This window comes from Nuphar pumila, chromosome 7 (genome assembly GCF_984573655.1).
Source record: "Nuphar pumila chromosome 7, dmNupPumi1.hap1.1, whole genome shotgun sequence".
Taxonomy (NCBI): domain Eukaryota; kingdom Viridiplantae; phylum Streptophyta; class Magnoliopsida; order Nymphaeales; family Nymphaeaceae; genus Nuphar; species Nuphar pumila.
This window is the reverse complement of record NC_143255.1, coordinates 36677682-36695742: the sequence shown is the minus strand read 5'-3', so window position 1 is coordinate 36695742 and position 18061 is coordinate 36677682. Positions and strand designations below refer to the sequence as shown.

Genomic DNA, 18061 nt, shown 5'->3' with positions numbered 1-18061 from the left:
CGTGAATGAATTTCAAGATGCACTCACAGGACACCACCGATTATAAAATAAGGAATCTGATGTGAACAGGAACTTAAACTCACTATGACGATCAAGATCAATAGGCCATCAAAGTGAAAACAGAAGTCTAAAAATCAATAAACAATCAAAATAAAACAGGAATTCATCATAAATTGAAAATCATAATAAACATGAGAAATCTAAAAGCGTAAATAGGAAATCAGATAATGAAAATGAAAATAAGAAAATCGGGTATAAACAGATATTTGATCGAAAACCAGAGAAAATTCAATAAACATAAAAAGGAAATGTAGGAATAAATATTATGTTGCTCTTGCACAAGGATGGGTTGATATTGCACAGGCAACTCAACACCACCAATGGTGCTTTAATGGAGCAAAAACCAAAAAAATCAAAAGTGAATCAAAGAAAGTGAAGGGGGGAGGTTCTTACCATGATTCGATGGAGGATCTGGTTTGCAGAAGTTCTGGAGAAGGGAGTTCCTTCTTCGTTCTACCGTAGAGAATCCTCTATTGAAGAAGAATAGGGGAAGGAGAACGATCGAGAAGAGGAAGATGGGGAGGTGAATGGCGGATGGGATCTCGGTGACCCTGCGACTCCCTTTTTGTAACGGGAAACCATTAGAAATTTTATGAATTGAGTCCACCATATTTTCAAAAATTCTAAAAAAGGTGGATCCTTCCAAAAGCTTTCTCAAAAAGAGTTTTACTAAAAACAATTTTCATAAAAGGTGCTTCTAAACCAAAAAAAAAATTGTATTTTTCTTTTCTATTTTTATTTTTTTATTCTTTTCTTAGAATTTCTACATTTTTTGTGTTTTTGAAATAAAAACTCTAAAATTATGGGAAAATAAAATAAATTTTGTAAAAATTTAAAAAAATATTTACAAAAAGGGGTTTTTTGAGGATTCAGGGTTATTCTTTGAAAATTTCTTTAGAAAACGGGTTTGGATTCAAAATTTTGAGAAAATATTTGAGTTTTTGGATCTCGAATTGAGGAATACAGAGCAATGAATCCAAATGGATACCGGATGAACCGATTGAGCCATTCAGAAACTATTTTTGGTTTTTTTATAATTTTGATTTAAAAATTGGATAACGAGGCTCAGGTTTGGATTTTGATATCGGATCCGGATCTGAAATTGGGTCAGATATTGAAAATAGATTTGGATTCCAGTGAATCCAAGAAATAAATGGATTTTTGATAAAAAACTAACTCAATTATTCAGAAATGGGGGTCAAGGGCAAAAAAGATTTTTTTTGCAAATTTTGAAAATTTTGGGGTGTTCACACTTCCCACCCTCTTTCTTCCTGAACTCCTCCCTCTTTCGCCCATTTTTTCTTCTTGGCGGCATACCACTCCTCTTCTACTGAACTTTGTTGGAGCACCTCCTCTACCTCTTCCCTAATCTACACCTCGAGAGCACCGGTTAGGGGTGTCCTCGATCATCAGACCACCGATAAACTCCTCCCAACCAGATCCAATGGTTGTGCCTTCTGTTCCATGGTGGTTGGGCCCTTGATAGAACCCGATAGCGGACAAGTCGATTTATGAGTTCTACTGCCTACATAGGTTCGTCGGGTGGCTCCTGTCGTCCATCCATCGACGACAAACCATAGGTGGAGGCTGGTCGAAACCTTTCAGTCCCCTGTGTTTGGCCCTTGGATGGTGGCACATTGAAAGCTGGTGGGGTTCACCCACACCTAACATCGGTGCCCCAGTACCTACCTACCTCCTGTCCGTTGGTGAGAACACACTGGAGGAGGTTGGCCATACAGGCTTTACCGCTCCCTGTATATAGGACGAGAGATAGTTCAGAATTCTTGTTATTATCTACACTGATGAAAGCAACAGTATATAAAAGTTTATAAGATGTCGATACAATCAAAATACAACAAGAGAAGATACAGTGAGAGAGGATTGTTGTTACAGCTAGATGAACTGTGATATGCTATAACAAAATACAACAAGAGAAGATACAACAAGGATAGCTATTACAACTAGATGGATCGTGATATGCGGTAACCCAGATGGACTGTGATATACAGTGATTCAATGTTATGCTATATGCCAATCCAGGATATGCACTAACTGAGGTGATAGAGATAGAGTATGCCATTACGCCCCCCTCAAGTTGGAGTCGGCAGTTGCATGATGCCCCACTTGGAAATAAGCTCATGAATTTTGTCTCTTTTAAGTGGCTTAGTAAACACATCGGCAAGTTGATTTTTGATAGAGATGTGATGTGTAGAGATCAACCCATTTTATAGTTTTTCACGAATAAAATGATAATCTATTTCAATGTGTTTAGTACGTTCGTAAAAAATAGGGTTGGCAGCGATGTGAAGGGCAGACTGGTTATCACAATAGAGCTCCATAGGTTGGACATAAGAGAAACCAAGATGTCGTAGTAACATGCGTATCCAAATGAACTCACAAGTGGCTATAACCCTAGCTCGATATTCTGACTTGGCAGAGGAATGGGATACCGTATTTTGCATTTTAGATCGTCACGAGATGGGATTTCGACCCAGAAAAGTGAGGTAGCCTGTAACTGAATGACGAGTTGTGGGGCAGGTGGCCTAGTTCAAATCACAATAAGCCGATAGTTATGGTGGATTGCTTGACTACATAAAAATCCCTTTTGCTAGGCAAGACTTTAAATATTGAAGTATTCTGAAAGTTGCATCTTGATGTATCGTGCATGGGGCTTGCATAAATTGACTTAATAGCTGAACAAGATAAACAATGTTTGGTCATGTCACAGTTAAGTAAATGAGTCTCCCGATCAAACGTCGATATGGTGTTGGATCTGGTAATGGGTCTCCATCATCAGGTGTAAGTCGATATTTCTGATCCATAGGAAAGTCTGTGGGCCTTGTCTCAAGAAGATTGACATTAGTCAAAATATCCAAAATGTATTTTCGCTGATTGAGAAAAATTCTAAAAGAAGTACGTGTTACCTCGATACCAAGGAAATACTTAAGTTCACCTAAGTTCTTAAGATGAAACTGGGTATGGAGAAAATTCTTAATTTTTGTGATCATCAAATCATTATTCCCAGCAATAATAATGTCATCAACATAGATGAGAATATGAATGAAACTATTGGATGTTTGCCACGTAAATAAAGTATAGTCAGCTCGAGATTGAATGGAATGAGCATCTTTAAGAGCAGAGGTAAGCTTCATAAACCAGTTTCTTGAGGATTGCTTCAATTCATAAATGAATTTATGAAGTTGACACACTTGATTTTTTCCTTTAACTTGAAAACCAGGAGGAAGCCGCATATAAACCTCTTCATGTAAATCACCGTGTAAAAATGCATTACTGACATCAAGTTGATAGAGGAACCAACCTTTCATGGTTGCTAAAGAAAATAAGCAACGAACAGTGGCGAGTTTTGCTACAGGTGCAAATGTGTCATGATAGTGGAATCCCTCAATTTGCATGTATCCATTGGCCACAAGTCGCGCTTTGTAGCGCTCAATGGATCCATTTGCTCGATGTTTGACTTTATATACCCAATGACAACCAATAAGGTATTTGTCAGGCAGTAATGTGACTATTTACCAGGTGTGATTATCTTCCAAAGCACGGATTTTATTGGACATAGCATCGCGCCAATTTGGATGTTTGACTGCCTCGCCAAAATGTCTAGGCTCTTCATAAAAAAGAAGAGATGAAAAGAAAGCAACATGGGATGGAGAATGAAAAAGTTGATAAACATCAATGGGGTATCGACATTTGGAAGAAGCGGGTGTTGGAGTAGACGATAGACTACATGATTCTGGTGTGAGGGCCGAACAAACATAATCTTTAAGGTAAGATGGTGCATAGCAAACTTGTTGAGAACGCCTCATGGGTTGGGAATCAGTCAGAACCGGTTCAGTGGGCGGTGGTGGATTGGTAGTTGGGGTGTGAGCATGATCATGAGATAATGGTGTTGAATCCGGATCGTCAGTGTTAAGCAATGGGAAAGGCATAAGAATGGGTATATTATCTTTTTCAATGTGACCTTGGAAAGGAAAGACACTTTCATCTTACATCGCGACTAATGAATAGTTGTTTTTTCTCAAGATAAAAAAGTTGATATCCGTTTTAATTTGGTCAATTGAATATCCAACAAATAAGCAACGCCTGGTGCGAGAGAAAAAATTATTGTGATAAGTATGGATATCTTTTCGCAAAACATAGGCATCCAAACACTCGTAAATGATGATACTGAGGTTTGTTTCTGAAAAGTAATTCGTAGGGTGTTTTATTGTTCAAAAGCAAAGAGAAAAGACAATTGATCAAATAAACAAAAGTGAGAATGCACTCACCCCAAAAAGAGGTCGAAAGATGAGATTGTAAATGTAAAGCTCTGGCCACTTCTAAGAGGTGGTGATGCTTACATTCAACCCACTCATTTTGTTGAGGCATTCTGACAGAGGATTTTTTATGATCTATGCCATTTTGATAAAGGAAATTTTGGAAGAACGAGAGGTGAATTCAGTGACATGATCACTGCGGATACACTTAATTGAAGATTGAAAAAAATTGCCAACTAAAGCACAAAAGCGTTGAAAATAATAAAAAGTTTTACATTTGTATCACATTAAAAAAATCCAAGTGCAGCGAAAAAAATCGTCGACAATGGTAAGAAAAAAACCTAGCACCCGAATAGGAAGGTGTGTTATAGGGACCCCAAATGTCATAGTGAACAAGATCAAAGGGGTGAGCACGTCGACTTAAGCTAGTTGGAAATGGAAGTCGTGTTTGCTTAGCATGATGACAAATGTCACAAATATGGTTGTGATCAAAAACAAAATCTGAGACAAATTTATTCAATATAGAACTTTGGTCACGTGAAGGATGACCCATTCACATATGCCAAAGAATGCCTTTATTTGGTGTGAAGGTTGTCAAAGCATGAAGTGTGTTGGGAAGGATGAGATGATAAAGGCCATCACATAATCTACTCGCTCCAATCACTGTCCTCTTCAAAGGGTCTTAAAAAAGACAAAAAGAAAAGAAAATAAAGTAGCTATACAAAGAATGGAGGATACTAGCTTAGGAATAGATAAAATGTTATAATGAAAATTAGGTATGTATAAAACATTAACAAGATTGAGATCGGAATAAAGGTTGATATTTCCTATATGGGTAACAAAATTTTATCATTAAGGAGACTAATAGGACGTGATTTAGACAACATAGTAATATTAGAAAGAAGTTGAATATGGGGTGTCATGTGATGTGAATCTTCTTTGTCAATGACCCAGGAAAAATTTATGAAAGGATGAATTACCTGTCAGATTGGCAGAGGCGGGTTTGGAATCAACATTAAGCTAAGAAGCGATTTATCCAAGTTGATCCTCCATAAGTTGTGAAAGAATGGAGGAATTTTTGAACTCAGGGGGATTGAGAAGTGGTGCATACTCTTGTTGAGAGGTTGCATTAACCGATCCATGATTTGCACCTTTACTGTTGGGGTTTGCCTTTGGATGGTGTGGCGGGTAGCCGTGAAGTGAGTAGCAGCAACTCTTGACGTGACCTAATAACCCATAATAGTCACATTTTGGTTGGGGCTTACTGTTTTTAGAAAAACGGTTGACCATCGGACAAGATGAATGATATTGGCAGAAAGTGCTAGATTATCATTAGTGCCCCCACTAAGTGCATGAGAAGTCATTGAATTTCTTCTTGAAGAATCATGGAGTAGACTTTGTTAATATTTGGAAGAGGTTCGATAGTCAAAATGTGACTTCTTGAAGAATCATGGAATAGACTTTGCTAATACTTGAAAGAGGTTCGATAGTCAAAATGTGACTTTAAATTGCGGCAAATGTATCGTTCAACCCCATGAGGAATTGGTATACTTTTTCTCGCTCAAGGCAAGTATTAAAATCTTTGAATGCACCACATGTGCATGTTGAAAGGGTAGAATACGAACCAAGTTCATCCCAGAGCGTCTTGAGTGTGGTGAAATAAGTATCAAGTGAACTTTGCTCCTAGCGGTGGTCGAAAATAAGTTTCTTTAATTGATAAATCCGAGTAGCGTTTTCTTGAAAAACATATTCTTCTAAATCCACCCAAACATCTTGAGTTGTGTCTGCATATATGACTTTATTAGCGATGTCTTTGGAGAGAGCATTGAGGAGCCAATATAGCACCATGTCATTGCATCGACACCAAGACAAAAAATTGGGTGAGAAACTTATTGGTTTGGGGAGAGAGCCATCGACAAATACAAACTTGTGTTTGGCACTCAAGGCCATCCGCATAGCACGCCGCTAAGTTGAGTAATTATCGCCTATAAGTACAGAGGAAACAAGCATGGTTCCAGGATTGTTAGAATGGTGCAACAAGTGTGCATTTCAGTATGAGTTGATTGAGCCATGAGAAAAAAAATGGGGATCAACTATATGTTTCTGAATAGTGTCAAGCCCTGACACGGTCAGTTAGGATAACTGAAAAAAAATTGAAACAAATTGAAAAGGCTGATTCAGTTGATGAAAGATTGTAGCAGATGAAATGGTTGACTTTGATACCATATAGAATGAGACATATAGCTCAGAATTCTTGTTATTATCTTCACTGATGAAAGCAGTGGTATATAAAAGTTCAAAGGATGTCGATACAATCAAAATACAACAAGAGAAGATACAGTGAGCGAGGATTGCTATTACAGCTAGATGAACCATGATATGGTTTTGTTATTGCCAGATATGCCAAAGCAGGATATGCGCTAACTGAGGTGATAGAGATAGAGTATGACATTGCTGTGGCTGGGCCACTGAGGGTTGCGCACAGGATGCGGTTGGGGTTCACCCCCACCCATCGTTGGCTGGCCTTGATGACTCTTACCACCGTCCTTCCGCCTACAAAGGCTGGTCGAGAAGGCCGCCCTGCTCCCTACGGAAGGCTCACCTATGGCGACGCGTAGAGCATGGGTCACCCTCGATGGTTCGCACCAACAAGAATCGATTCTCCCCTCCTGTAATGGGTTAGATCAATTTTGGGGTTTTCTAAACCATTTTGCACGGTTTGAGATTCAGTTTTGTCCAAAAATCCACATTTTCTTTTGGAGTCTAATTCGGTTTTCAGTCTAGATCCACCCAAACCCAGTTATTTTGGTCTCAATGCATTAAATCCAACTCAAACCGAACCTTATGAGATCCAGACCTAGCTTTATTAATGTTTTGGGCAATGTCAAGACTAGATCCATGCACATTATGGATCTGAATTGGGTCTAAACCATGCCCATGTACCTCAAGATCTAATACATGGTCTAACCCATTCTTATCTGGGTCTTACGACTAATCTGATGCCAAATCTTGTCATAATCCAACTAAATTTTTACCAAACCCAAACCTCAATTTTGGACTCCACTTTAATCCAGATCTAGACCAACCTCAATCTAAACTAGTCCTACATAGATCCTATCTTGCCTTTACCCCATCACGACCTACCTAGGCCTACTTATGTTGCCCAAACCCCAATTTTGGATCAGTTTAGGCATATGAGTTGGGTGTACCTAAATTCATGGGTAGATTTGATGCAAAACTTCTTTTTAGATGGATTTACTCAATGAAGTTATCCTTCAAGCTGTATTGCATCTCAGGGCATCGAGAGACACTGATGGCTTCATCACAATTGAGGAGTTGGGTCCATGTGTAGTGGGATCAGTTGCAAACAAACTATGAGAACCATGGACTTGGGTCGATCCAAGATTGGGGCAAGATGAAGCAGTTGATGCAAGTCACGTTTGGGAAGTGGCACCCTTTTGATCCTAAAGCTTCTACCCAAACCCAAGTAAGTGAAACCAAAACTTCTGCCCAAACCTAAGTAGATGAAACCATATTAGTATCCAATTTAGATAATTATTGCATAAAACCCATCCAATATACTCCTAAAGACCCAAATCCAATTAAAAAAGATTTGCACCCAAATTCATATTCTGAATCCAAATATCTTATATTGGATCCTTCTGAACCCATTTTAGATCCACATATCTCAACATCTGAAAACCTTAACTTGAACCTAAACTCAGGTCCATTTAATTCAATCCCAAGTAGACCTCCTCAAGACTAAATCATATCCATATCAAAAGCCTCTTAACCAGATCCAAAACCTATCTACCCCCAAATGACATAAACCAAACTTACCCCAAGCCTTTAACTTATTGGGAGTACATCGACAACAACTTATGGAATGCGAGATGCCGGAGCAAGAGGTCCAAATTCTCTATTCATAGACCCCTTCACATTGGATCATGCCTATACTAGAATCATTCGACTCATTTGATTCATGTCAACAGAAGGATCTAGTGGACTATGGATGGTTTGTAAAAAATACTCTAGGCCTTGTAACACATATTGGACAAAATCTTATAAGTCTCTTTTATTTGTTGCAAAGAAAATGTTTGGTTCCATATTGTGGGCTCATAACCCATAAGGTGGAGCAGGATTGAAAAAAGCGCAAGCCAAATCTGGACTTGAGGGCAAGTCTTTCTCCAACCAGGGGAGAATGATGCAAGAGTGAAGCAGAAGACACAGGTCTATAAGGATCCATTTGGATCTTATTTATAATTTATATTTTTTTGTTATTTGGATCATTTTTATTTTTGGTTCATTTGTAATAGATAGTGGATTATGTAGTAGATCCAATATCCATATTTTATAAGATTAGGATAAGTTCTATCTTTTAGATGGTTATCGAATTAGGAAGTTTATTTGGATTAGAATTAAGGAATATCTCATCTATTTATGTAGATGAATAGTCAAAAAGTGAAGTTGAAATATGAAATTTTATTATTTTCTTGTTTTCAGTTATTTTTCAGGCATAGTTCGATATTGAATCTTGTGGGGCTGTGGAGAGACCCTCCTGTTCACTGCATCACAATGTGTGGTCGATAAAATATGGGTTTTTCTCTTGGATTATCTGAAAAAGATAGTCTATCCTCTTCTGGGTGGCTATGCCACGCCTCTTGAGTTTTCTTGTAGAGTTAGATATAAGGTTTTAGTATGCAATTCTATTTTATTATATATATATATGTATATATAAATATAGAGAGAGACTTGGGACTTGTAGTATTTAAGGAGAGTGGATCCCTAAGCTTGGAAGCTTGAGAATAAAATAACATCATAACCCATTTTCATTTTACATGATTGATTCTTCCAATGGGTCAAAAGTATAAAAATGTCAATACATATATGGACAGGCAACCTTAGCTCAACTCAGCTTGTGGTGAATCCAAATAATATTGAACATATGACTAGCTTTAGGCAGATCCTGACTAAATTTTGGCAACGTTCCACCTTTGAAGCCCAAACCTAAGCTTGGGCGCTGGCTTTAAGGGCACACTCCATGGAGTGGTTTACTGTAATGGTTGGAAAGCGAGGTTCATGTGCATTCTGTTAGGGAATGACTCTTTGACTTACTGATTGATCAAAGAAACAAGTAAAAAAAAAATAGGAGGAGAAAAAACAGCCACATGAAAACAAGGATTTTACATGGTTGGACAAAAATTGCCAATGTCCATGATAGCACTGAGCTTTCTTTTTTATTGATTGAAATATAAAATATAGAGGAGAAATGCCTTTTTAAATAGGAGTCAACTAATTTTACAAGGAGTCTACCCGTGTTGATATAACAAGGACTCGAGAAGTGTACTTGGACAGAGGTTTTGGAACATATTTATCTGGTAAATATGAAAAGTTTTTTTTAATTTGTTTCCAAGTTTTTGTGTTAAAGACTATAGGTTGGGACTCATTTTCTTTTGTCAGGTGACTCCACCGCAAAAGAATTAACTGCGGTAGCAATTCATGGCTAGTTGCTTAGTTTTAGATCATGTTCACTGACAGAGCCCATGGGGCCTACAGTATTTAGGCTCCCACATTAATCATGTCATCTTCAACTCCCCTCTCCCCACCATCTCATGTGCAGAACAAATTCTCTCTCTCTCTCTCTCTGCAAAATTTTTTTTAATGTTTATCAAGGAAAAACAGTGGTTTAGGTTAGGGGTGGGCAACGGGCCAGGCTTGAGGTTGAAGCTCTCCCCAAACTGAGCCGTGGGCATATATATATGACCTGCTTGTTGCCCACCTCTAGTTTAGGTTATGGGATACTCAAAGGATAAAATCTCAACTGTGGCCTTAAGACAAAGCACACATGCTTCAGGAAATTGAGATAAGTTGAAATTTGATTGCACACTTTAAGTGTGCTGATGTTGCGCCCCACAGCTGACAAGATGTATCTCAAATATGGTGGGTGATGAGGTGCAGGACACTAAAAGTGTGTAATTACACTGCACTTTATATCTTACAAGATGTATCTCAAATATGGTTTAGGGTTTAGGGTTTATACCAAACTTGGGTCCGGCCCGAGTTTCGATTAAGACCCGCAGTTTTTCATTGCAAAAATGATAAAAAAATATTATTTTACTGGGTATGATCCGCATCTGATTCATGTAGTTCTTATCGGGTTCGGGTATGATTTCTCTCATACTGGACCTGATTAAACCTGGGTCTAGACCCGATACCATACTCGAAAATTGAGTCCAGGTCTGGTTTCACCTGGGTCTGAACCAAATCCAACCCGTTGACACTCTTAGTGTACAGCAATGGACCAGCTGAGAGAGAGAGATAGAGAGAGAGAGGGCGGTGGGTTTAGTGGGGGCATAGCATTTTGGGTTGGGTTAGGGTGGTACTTGCTCACCCCCTTATTTGGGATTTCCGGGTCAGTAGGTCCGCTGAACTCTTGACAGTTTTCGATTTGAACACCTAAAGGCTATCCATCTGGTTAGGTGTGCAGAGCCTTTGTGAGCTGTCCCCGATACACTGCCATATAATTTTGTCATCAGTTCATTGGTGGCTTGATTTCTAAATAAAAAATCACTGTTACAACTAACGCCATCCTTTGGAGGGTCCAACGGTCAGGCCAGGTCGAAGCTGACAGACTTCTGAGCCTGAGCCTGGAAAGTCATTAGGACCAGAATTCATGTTCTTACACTTCTGAGCCCACCAAATGTTTTGAGTAGCAGTAAATTTTCGAATATTTTAAACCTTTTAATCACAGGGCCAAAGGGCTATATATAGATATGTATCAGCTGGCCACTCTTATCTTTGGTGTGTTTGGCTTCAAGGGAACTGTGTGAGAGACTATGGAGGGCAACTCCTTGAGCTTTGTGAGGGAGACAGAGTGGTACAACGAGGTTGTACTTGGAAGCCTTCTTCCCTATGATTCATGGAAGGCTTTGCCTCGCTTCTGCCAGTCATGGCTTAGGAACTATATTGCTCTAATCATCTTGTATTTTGCTTCTGCTGGGCTTTGGAGTCTCTATACCTACTACCTGAAGCCACATGTGTATTCCCTGAAAGGTTCTCTCTCTCTCTCTCTCTCTCTCTCTCTCTCTCTCTCTCTCTCTCTCTCTCTCTCTCTCTCTCTCTCTCTCTCTCTCGCTCGCTGTGTGTGTGTGTGTGTGTGTGTGTGTGTGTGTGTGAAAGGTTAGTAAATGAGCTGAACGAACCAAACATAGGATGTTCAAGCTTGGCTTGTTCTTGTGATGAGCAGAGGCGATCTCAGGCATGGCCAGTTGGAGTTAAGTAGGTTGAGCTCAAGCTGATTTTTTTTACAAACAATTAGTTTTTGCAGAACTGGAAATGATAGAATTTGGACTTTAAACCTACTGGGCCAAGGTCAAACTAGCTCATTTACAAAATACAAACATTTTTTTAAAAGTTGTAAGCCAAATGATTGGAACTCTAAACTTATTTCTTGCAAGTCAAACACTTCAACCATCTATACTCTGGTATAAAATATAGGGAAAAAATGTGTATATTGTACTAGTTAAGAGCAGACATGAGCTGAGTCAAGCCGAACATTCCTCTGTGTATTTGACAAATATAAACTTTGATGTGCTTAAATATTTGATGCATCACTTTCCAAATGTTTAGTGTCGATCAGTTCTTTCTTGTTTGTTGACAGAAGCATCAACCAATTGCTCTTCATTTATGATAAGTTGTTAATGTAGACGTCCACAGTATACATTAACAAGCTCAGTACAAATTTATACCACCAAGAGACTTCAAAATTGGCATTTCATAACAACGGGGGCTCCGCGTGGTTGGTAGGGGCTGTCAGTGCACGTCAACTTGTGGTGGGACGTTGCAGGTTCAAACCCTAGTGGCACGTTGAATAGTAACTGGTGGGGGTCTGCCTAACCCCAACTTGCCTTTAAAAAAAACGACATTTCATGCATTAGTTGTTGCTACAATGGATATTGTTGCTACATTGGATATTTGATTAATCATAAGCTTCATTTTTAACTCATAAAATTAATTAAATATAATGGTGAAAACTAATGCACCTCAGCTTGTTATTTTAAAATATATCGAGTAAAAATTTGTGATGAAGTTGTTAATATATACGTATGGCCATGTAAGTTGGTATTTCTCTATAAAAAATCATGGCAACATATAGGTCCTCACCTGCTTATTAAGTGAGGATACACAGCTCCAAGGGTGGAGCCACGTTCGGGCTAGGGTGGGCACGTGCCCACCCTAACACGAATTTCTCCATTGGGGTTTTCGGATCAGGGTGGGCAGGGCCCACCCTGACCCAACAGGTTGGTCAGTGAGTGCCCATCCTCACCCTCAGAAAGGTCGGGTCAGGATGGGCACACTCTGACCGACCCATGCATTTCCCCCTCTACCCCCGAGTCCACGACCCCATCTCTCTCTCTCTCTCTGCTCGCCTGAAACTTTGCGGGATTCGAACTGGCCATCCACCACTGACTCTCTGATGCACGTCCTGGCCGTGGTCGCTAGGTCTCCTTTTTTTTCTTCTTCTTTTTAATTATTTTTTTCAAAATGTTTAATAGGTCTTAATTTTAAGGCTTTTGCATTTAGGAGTTTTACTTTTTTCTAAATTAGCATAATGTATTGTTATGGTTTAGGTTTTTTATTTAGATATTTTTTTAAATAGCATGAACTTTTAACTAGGGTTTTAGGGTTTTGTATGTGTGCATATTTTTTTTAATTAGCATTAAGCATGAATAATGAATGCTTAATTTTTTTGTTAGAGTAATAAGGATTTTATTTGTTCCTTTTTCAGTTAGAATAAATCTGTGATTTCCTTTAGGATTTTGGGTATTGATTTAGATTTTTTAAAATAACGTGAATATATAATGAAGGTTTTAGGGGTTTTTTTTGGTATTTTTTAATTATAATTAAGCATGATTCCATTAATAAATGTTTGGTTTTGTTTATCAAACCCCTAAATCTTTAATTTTTGTTAGGATTTATGTTTTTATTTTGGTTTTTCAAGTGATATAACTATTTAATTAGTTTTTTTTAATTAGCATATTTATAATGTGATGTTTGTTAAGATTTAAGGTTTTATTTGTTTTTTTAGAATGAAGTAAATGTTTAGTTTATGGTTTTAAGGTGTGTGTATGTTTAATTACCATTAGGCATGAATCCATGAATATTATGTGGTTTGATTTTGGTTAGAATATTAAGAATTTTTTATTAATTAATCATAAATGCATAATTTCTAATGTTTGTAGGGTTTAGGGTTTTGTTTTGTTTTTTAAAATGACATAAATATTTATATATGGTTTAAGGGTTTCTTTGTGCTTTGTTTCAATTATCATTAGGTTTGGATATATGAATATTGCAAGATGTGATTTTGGTTAGAATATTAGTGTTTTTTTTATCACTTAGCATAAATGCATAATTATGTTGTTTCTAGTGATTGGTTTTGATTTGTTTTTTTAGAATGATATAAATGTTTAGTTTATAGTTTTAAGATTTTTGTTTTTTTGTTTTTATTTTCATTCGACACAAATCCATGAATATTCTGTGATTTGATTTCGGTTAGAATATTATGGTTTTTTTATCTAGCATAAATGAACCATTTATGATGTTTGTAGAAAATCAGATTTTGATTTGGCTTTTTGAAGCATATTGTTAATAATTTTCCCTAAAAAAAGAAACATATTGTAAGTAATTATTTTTTTTTTACCTTGTATTTGTGCCTACCGCATGGTTATGGAGCTTGGATAAGGGTTTTCAGGTTGTTTTTCAAAAATCTGACCCAACAAATGTGTTCTGCATGATCGATTTGCTAGAAAATCACACTTGGATCAATATATTTATAAAAAAAAATGATTTTTAAGCATTGCATAATTTTTAAAATTACAAACCATTTATTTTTGAATCTTATAAAAACTTAACTTGGTGTTGGAATCAGATCCAAAAGTTGATTCCCACAAAATCAAGCATGTAGATCACATCTGCATGGTCAGATTTTGAAAAAAATAGAAATAATCTTTCCAAAGGTCGATAGGCAAATGGTAGGCATAAAAAAGTGTTAGGCACTTACCCATTACTATATATATATATATATATATATATATATATATATATATATATATATATATATATATATATATATATATATATATATATATATATATATATATATATATATATATATATATATATATATATAAGTAGAAGTACATCTAGGTTTGGGAAATGAAATGAGCTAGTCATGGCTCGACTCATGTTTAGCACGTAAAGATCTCATTCTAATTCATGAAATAGGCTTGGCAAGCTCGAGCATGGACAACTAGTGCTCGGCTTAACTCAGCTCGTATAAGCTAGCTAATTAATTACAAACACATTTTACATATATTTTATATAATAGAGTGAAGATGGTTGACGTGTTTGACTTGCAAGAAATAAGTTAAGAGTTCAAATTCTATTGCTTGCAAGTTTGACACAATTATTTATTTTGTAAATGTGCCAGTTTAGGCTAGCTCATGCTTGGCTCATTTAGCTTGGGCTTTCATGAGCTCAAGCTCGTGTGGGCCCGACACAAGAAACAAGCCAAGCTTGAATGCCCTCTGTTCAATTGGTTGGGCTTGATTACCAGCCCTAAGTACATCTGACACGTGTACTTGCAATACATGGGACTGCATCTTTGAATCTAGCAATCTGGATGTAAATTATTTTTCCAATAGTTGGATTGTGGTTATCAATTTAGATATCTAAAAAAGTGATTGTTATGTTTCTCCAATAGATTCAATACCGAAGAAGAAGTTCTTTGTGATGCATATATGGCAATCTCTTAAGGCTATGCCCGCGTACGTTCTCCTCTCGAGTCTATCAGAATATATGGTGGAGAAGGGCTGGACGAGGTGTTATTCAACTATAGGGGAAGTTGGGTGGCCCATGTATGTTGCTCACATGCTCATTTACTTGGCACTGGTTGAGCTTGGGATCTATTGGGTGCACAGAGGGTTGCATGACATAAAGCCATTGTACAGGCTTATTCATGCACAACATCACATATACAACAAACAAGACAAAGTTTCTCCATTTGCAGGTAACTAGATATGCTTTAGAAGCTATGATTGTTCCATTTGGTTTGGCCCTACTGTCAGTCTTTTAACTTCAATATACTTTCTTGCAATTCATTAGTTCTTTCTTATAATGTGATTGATTAATAAGATTGCACTCATTAGCATTTGAAAAAGTTCCTTTTCTTTTGCTCTTGTTTTTTCATTTTAGTGAGTGGATGTTAGATTTGATTGACAGGACAGTAGTGATATCCCTATTTGAATAACCAAGAACTTAGGATCTCACTTTTCCTCATTAATAAAGACTTTTTTTTTAAATTGAAATTAAAATCAAAGTTGTCAGTCGGAGAAGCGCGAGCGAAAAGCGATTTGAGAAGTGAAAGCAGGAAGCGAGGCATTTCCAATTTTTTTTGAAAGTGAAAAGCACAGTACAACTTAAAAGCGAATTAGGAATCGTCTGAAAAGAAGTGGACCAAAAGTAACATAGGAAGCGAGGAAAAGAGAAAAAAGAGAAAAAAATAAAAATAAATAAAAAGCAGAAAAAAGAAGCAGAAGCATGCTTCCCATTTAATTATGGTGTTTCCCAGCGCGTTTCAGAAACACATTCTGAGAAAGCACACTTTTTCAGGTCCTATGGCGCTTCCCGTAACGCTGGTTAGAATTTCTTTCTTTCGAAAAAAAATTCTTTCAAAAAACAAATGATGTTAGAACTTCTTAGATAGGCATCCTAACTAAACAAAGTTAACTTTCTTTAAAAATAAATAAAAAAGAGGTGACAAGGTACACCTTCCCGAATGGTAACTAAAAGGCATCCTAACTAAACAAAAGCAGAATATGGTTGCTGATAAATATTGTTAGTGTCATGTTCCTGCCAACCTATGTGGTGCTTGTCTTATACTGCAGGTTTAGCTGTAGACCCGATGGATGGCGTTCTGCATGCTTTGCCATTCTTCTTGGCTCTGTTCCTGGTTCCCACCCATTTCCTGACACACCTGCTGCTGCTCTTCTGGGAGTGCATCTGGGCCATCAATATCCACAGCAGCATTAAAGCAGAAGTATGGCCTATGATGGGCCCAGAGTATCACATGGTCCATCACTGCAGAAACAGCTACAACTTTGGCAACTACACCATTTTCAATGACTGGCTGTTTGGCACCTTACGTGATCCCGAACATAATGCTGTTAAGAAGAAGTGATCCTCGCCAATGTAGCATCTCCCTTTGTGAATGCAAGATTTGGGTGTTTTATGTTTGTATGAGAGAGAGAGAGTAATAAACTTTGTCTTGGCCATGGGTGGCCTTGTTCTTATGCCTGTGCGGAAAGAAGTGAATTTGGATTTGCTTTAGGCAGGCTGGCCAGCATAAGCATGAGGGCATGTTTCTTCCCAAAGAGCTCTGTGAGAAGTTGACGAAATAATTGCTTTGAAGTAGCATGTGCCAAGTATGATAGTTTCGGTAATGAAAAGGACTTGACTACTGCGAGTTGAAACACTACCAAATTACAAGGTCAAAGGTCTAAAAAAAATGTTCGGTTTTTATTATATGTGATTTCACAAAGAAATGTGATGCAACACCTACTTATGCAACAGTTTGTTCGATATAGGACTGGGCTACATGACTTTTAACCAATTTATGAGACTCTGCAAGGCCTAGCAACATGAGTTGTAGATGTAAACTGTGCCTCCTTTTCTTTTCTTTGAGAAATTGCGTATCACATGATCAAGGGTGCTCCCATCTTAACTGCTAATTTCATGTTTTCTTATTTGAGGCAATCAGAGCAGGGCTGGTAAATGAGCCAAATGAACTGAACATGAGGTGATCAAGCTCGGCGCATTTTTGTGAATGTGATCCGAGCTTGAGCTAAAAAAAACTGAGTTTAAGCTGGCTTGTTAATATATATATATATATATATATATATATATATCTTGTTTCAAAATGGGAATGAGTAGGAATTGAACTCTAGACTAGTTGAGCTAAGCTCAAGATGACTCGTTCACAAAAAAAGAAATACATTGTTTAAAGCTGAAAGCAATAAGATTTGAAATCTATACTCATTGACTGCAAGCCACAAACACTTCAACTATTTATTTTACAGTACATTATATGATATAAAATATATCTTGAAAAAATTTATCAGTATTTGACGAGCCTGTACAAGCTGAGCTGAGCTGAACACCTATTGTTTATGTTTGGCTTGCCGAGCCTATGTTTGCAAGTTTGAATGAGCTCATTATGAGCCGAGTATGACCGAAACCACGAGCCACTTATCTCATTTTCCACACCTAAATCAGAGTAACCCAACCTATGGACAGCATTTTTGCACAGTCTGACCGGTGTTTTAACTGACATACTAATGCAATAAGGTTTCGGCAAAAGAAATGCTTGTAAAAGGATATGGGCCATTCAAATGGAATGGACCACAAGATCAAAACAGAATGTGCATGAGAACAATTTCTTTTGAAAAAAAAAATAAGGCCATGTTTGGAAACTGGGCGTCCGAGGGTGCCGAAGTAGATCTGGGGAATACCCAGCGCCACCGACTGTTTGGGAAGGATGAAAAAAAAGGAAAAGAGGGAACTAGGGTGGCATTTGTCACTTCCAGTTCCTCATTTCAGCTACTCGGTTCCCACGCCGACGAAGCTTTCGACTTCTCCAGTTCCTCTTTCAATACCTTTCCAACGTCGTA

The 18061-nt window shown here is 37.6% G+C and overlaps 1 pseudogene; it reads left to right on the top strand.

Annotated features, from left to right (window-relative positions):
• The first annotated feature begins 11170 nt into the window (after positions 1 to 11170).
• Positions 11171 to 16572, top strand: LOC149831934 (delta(7)-sterol-C5(6)-desaturase 1 pseudogene; annotated as a pseudogene).
• The last annotated feature ends 1489 nt before the right edge of the window (positions 16573 to 18061 follow it).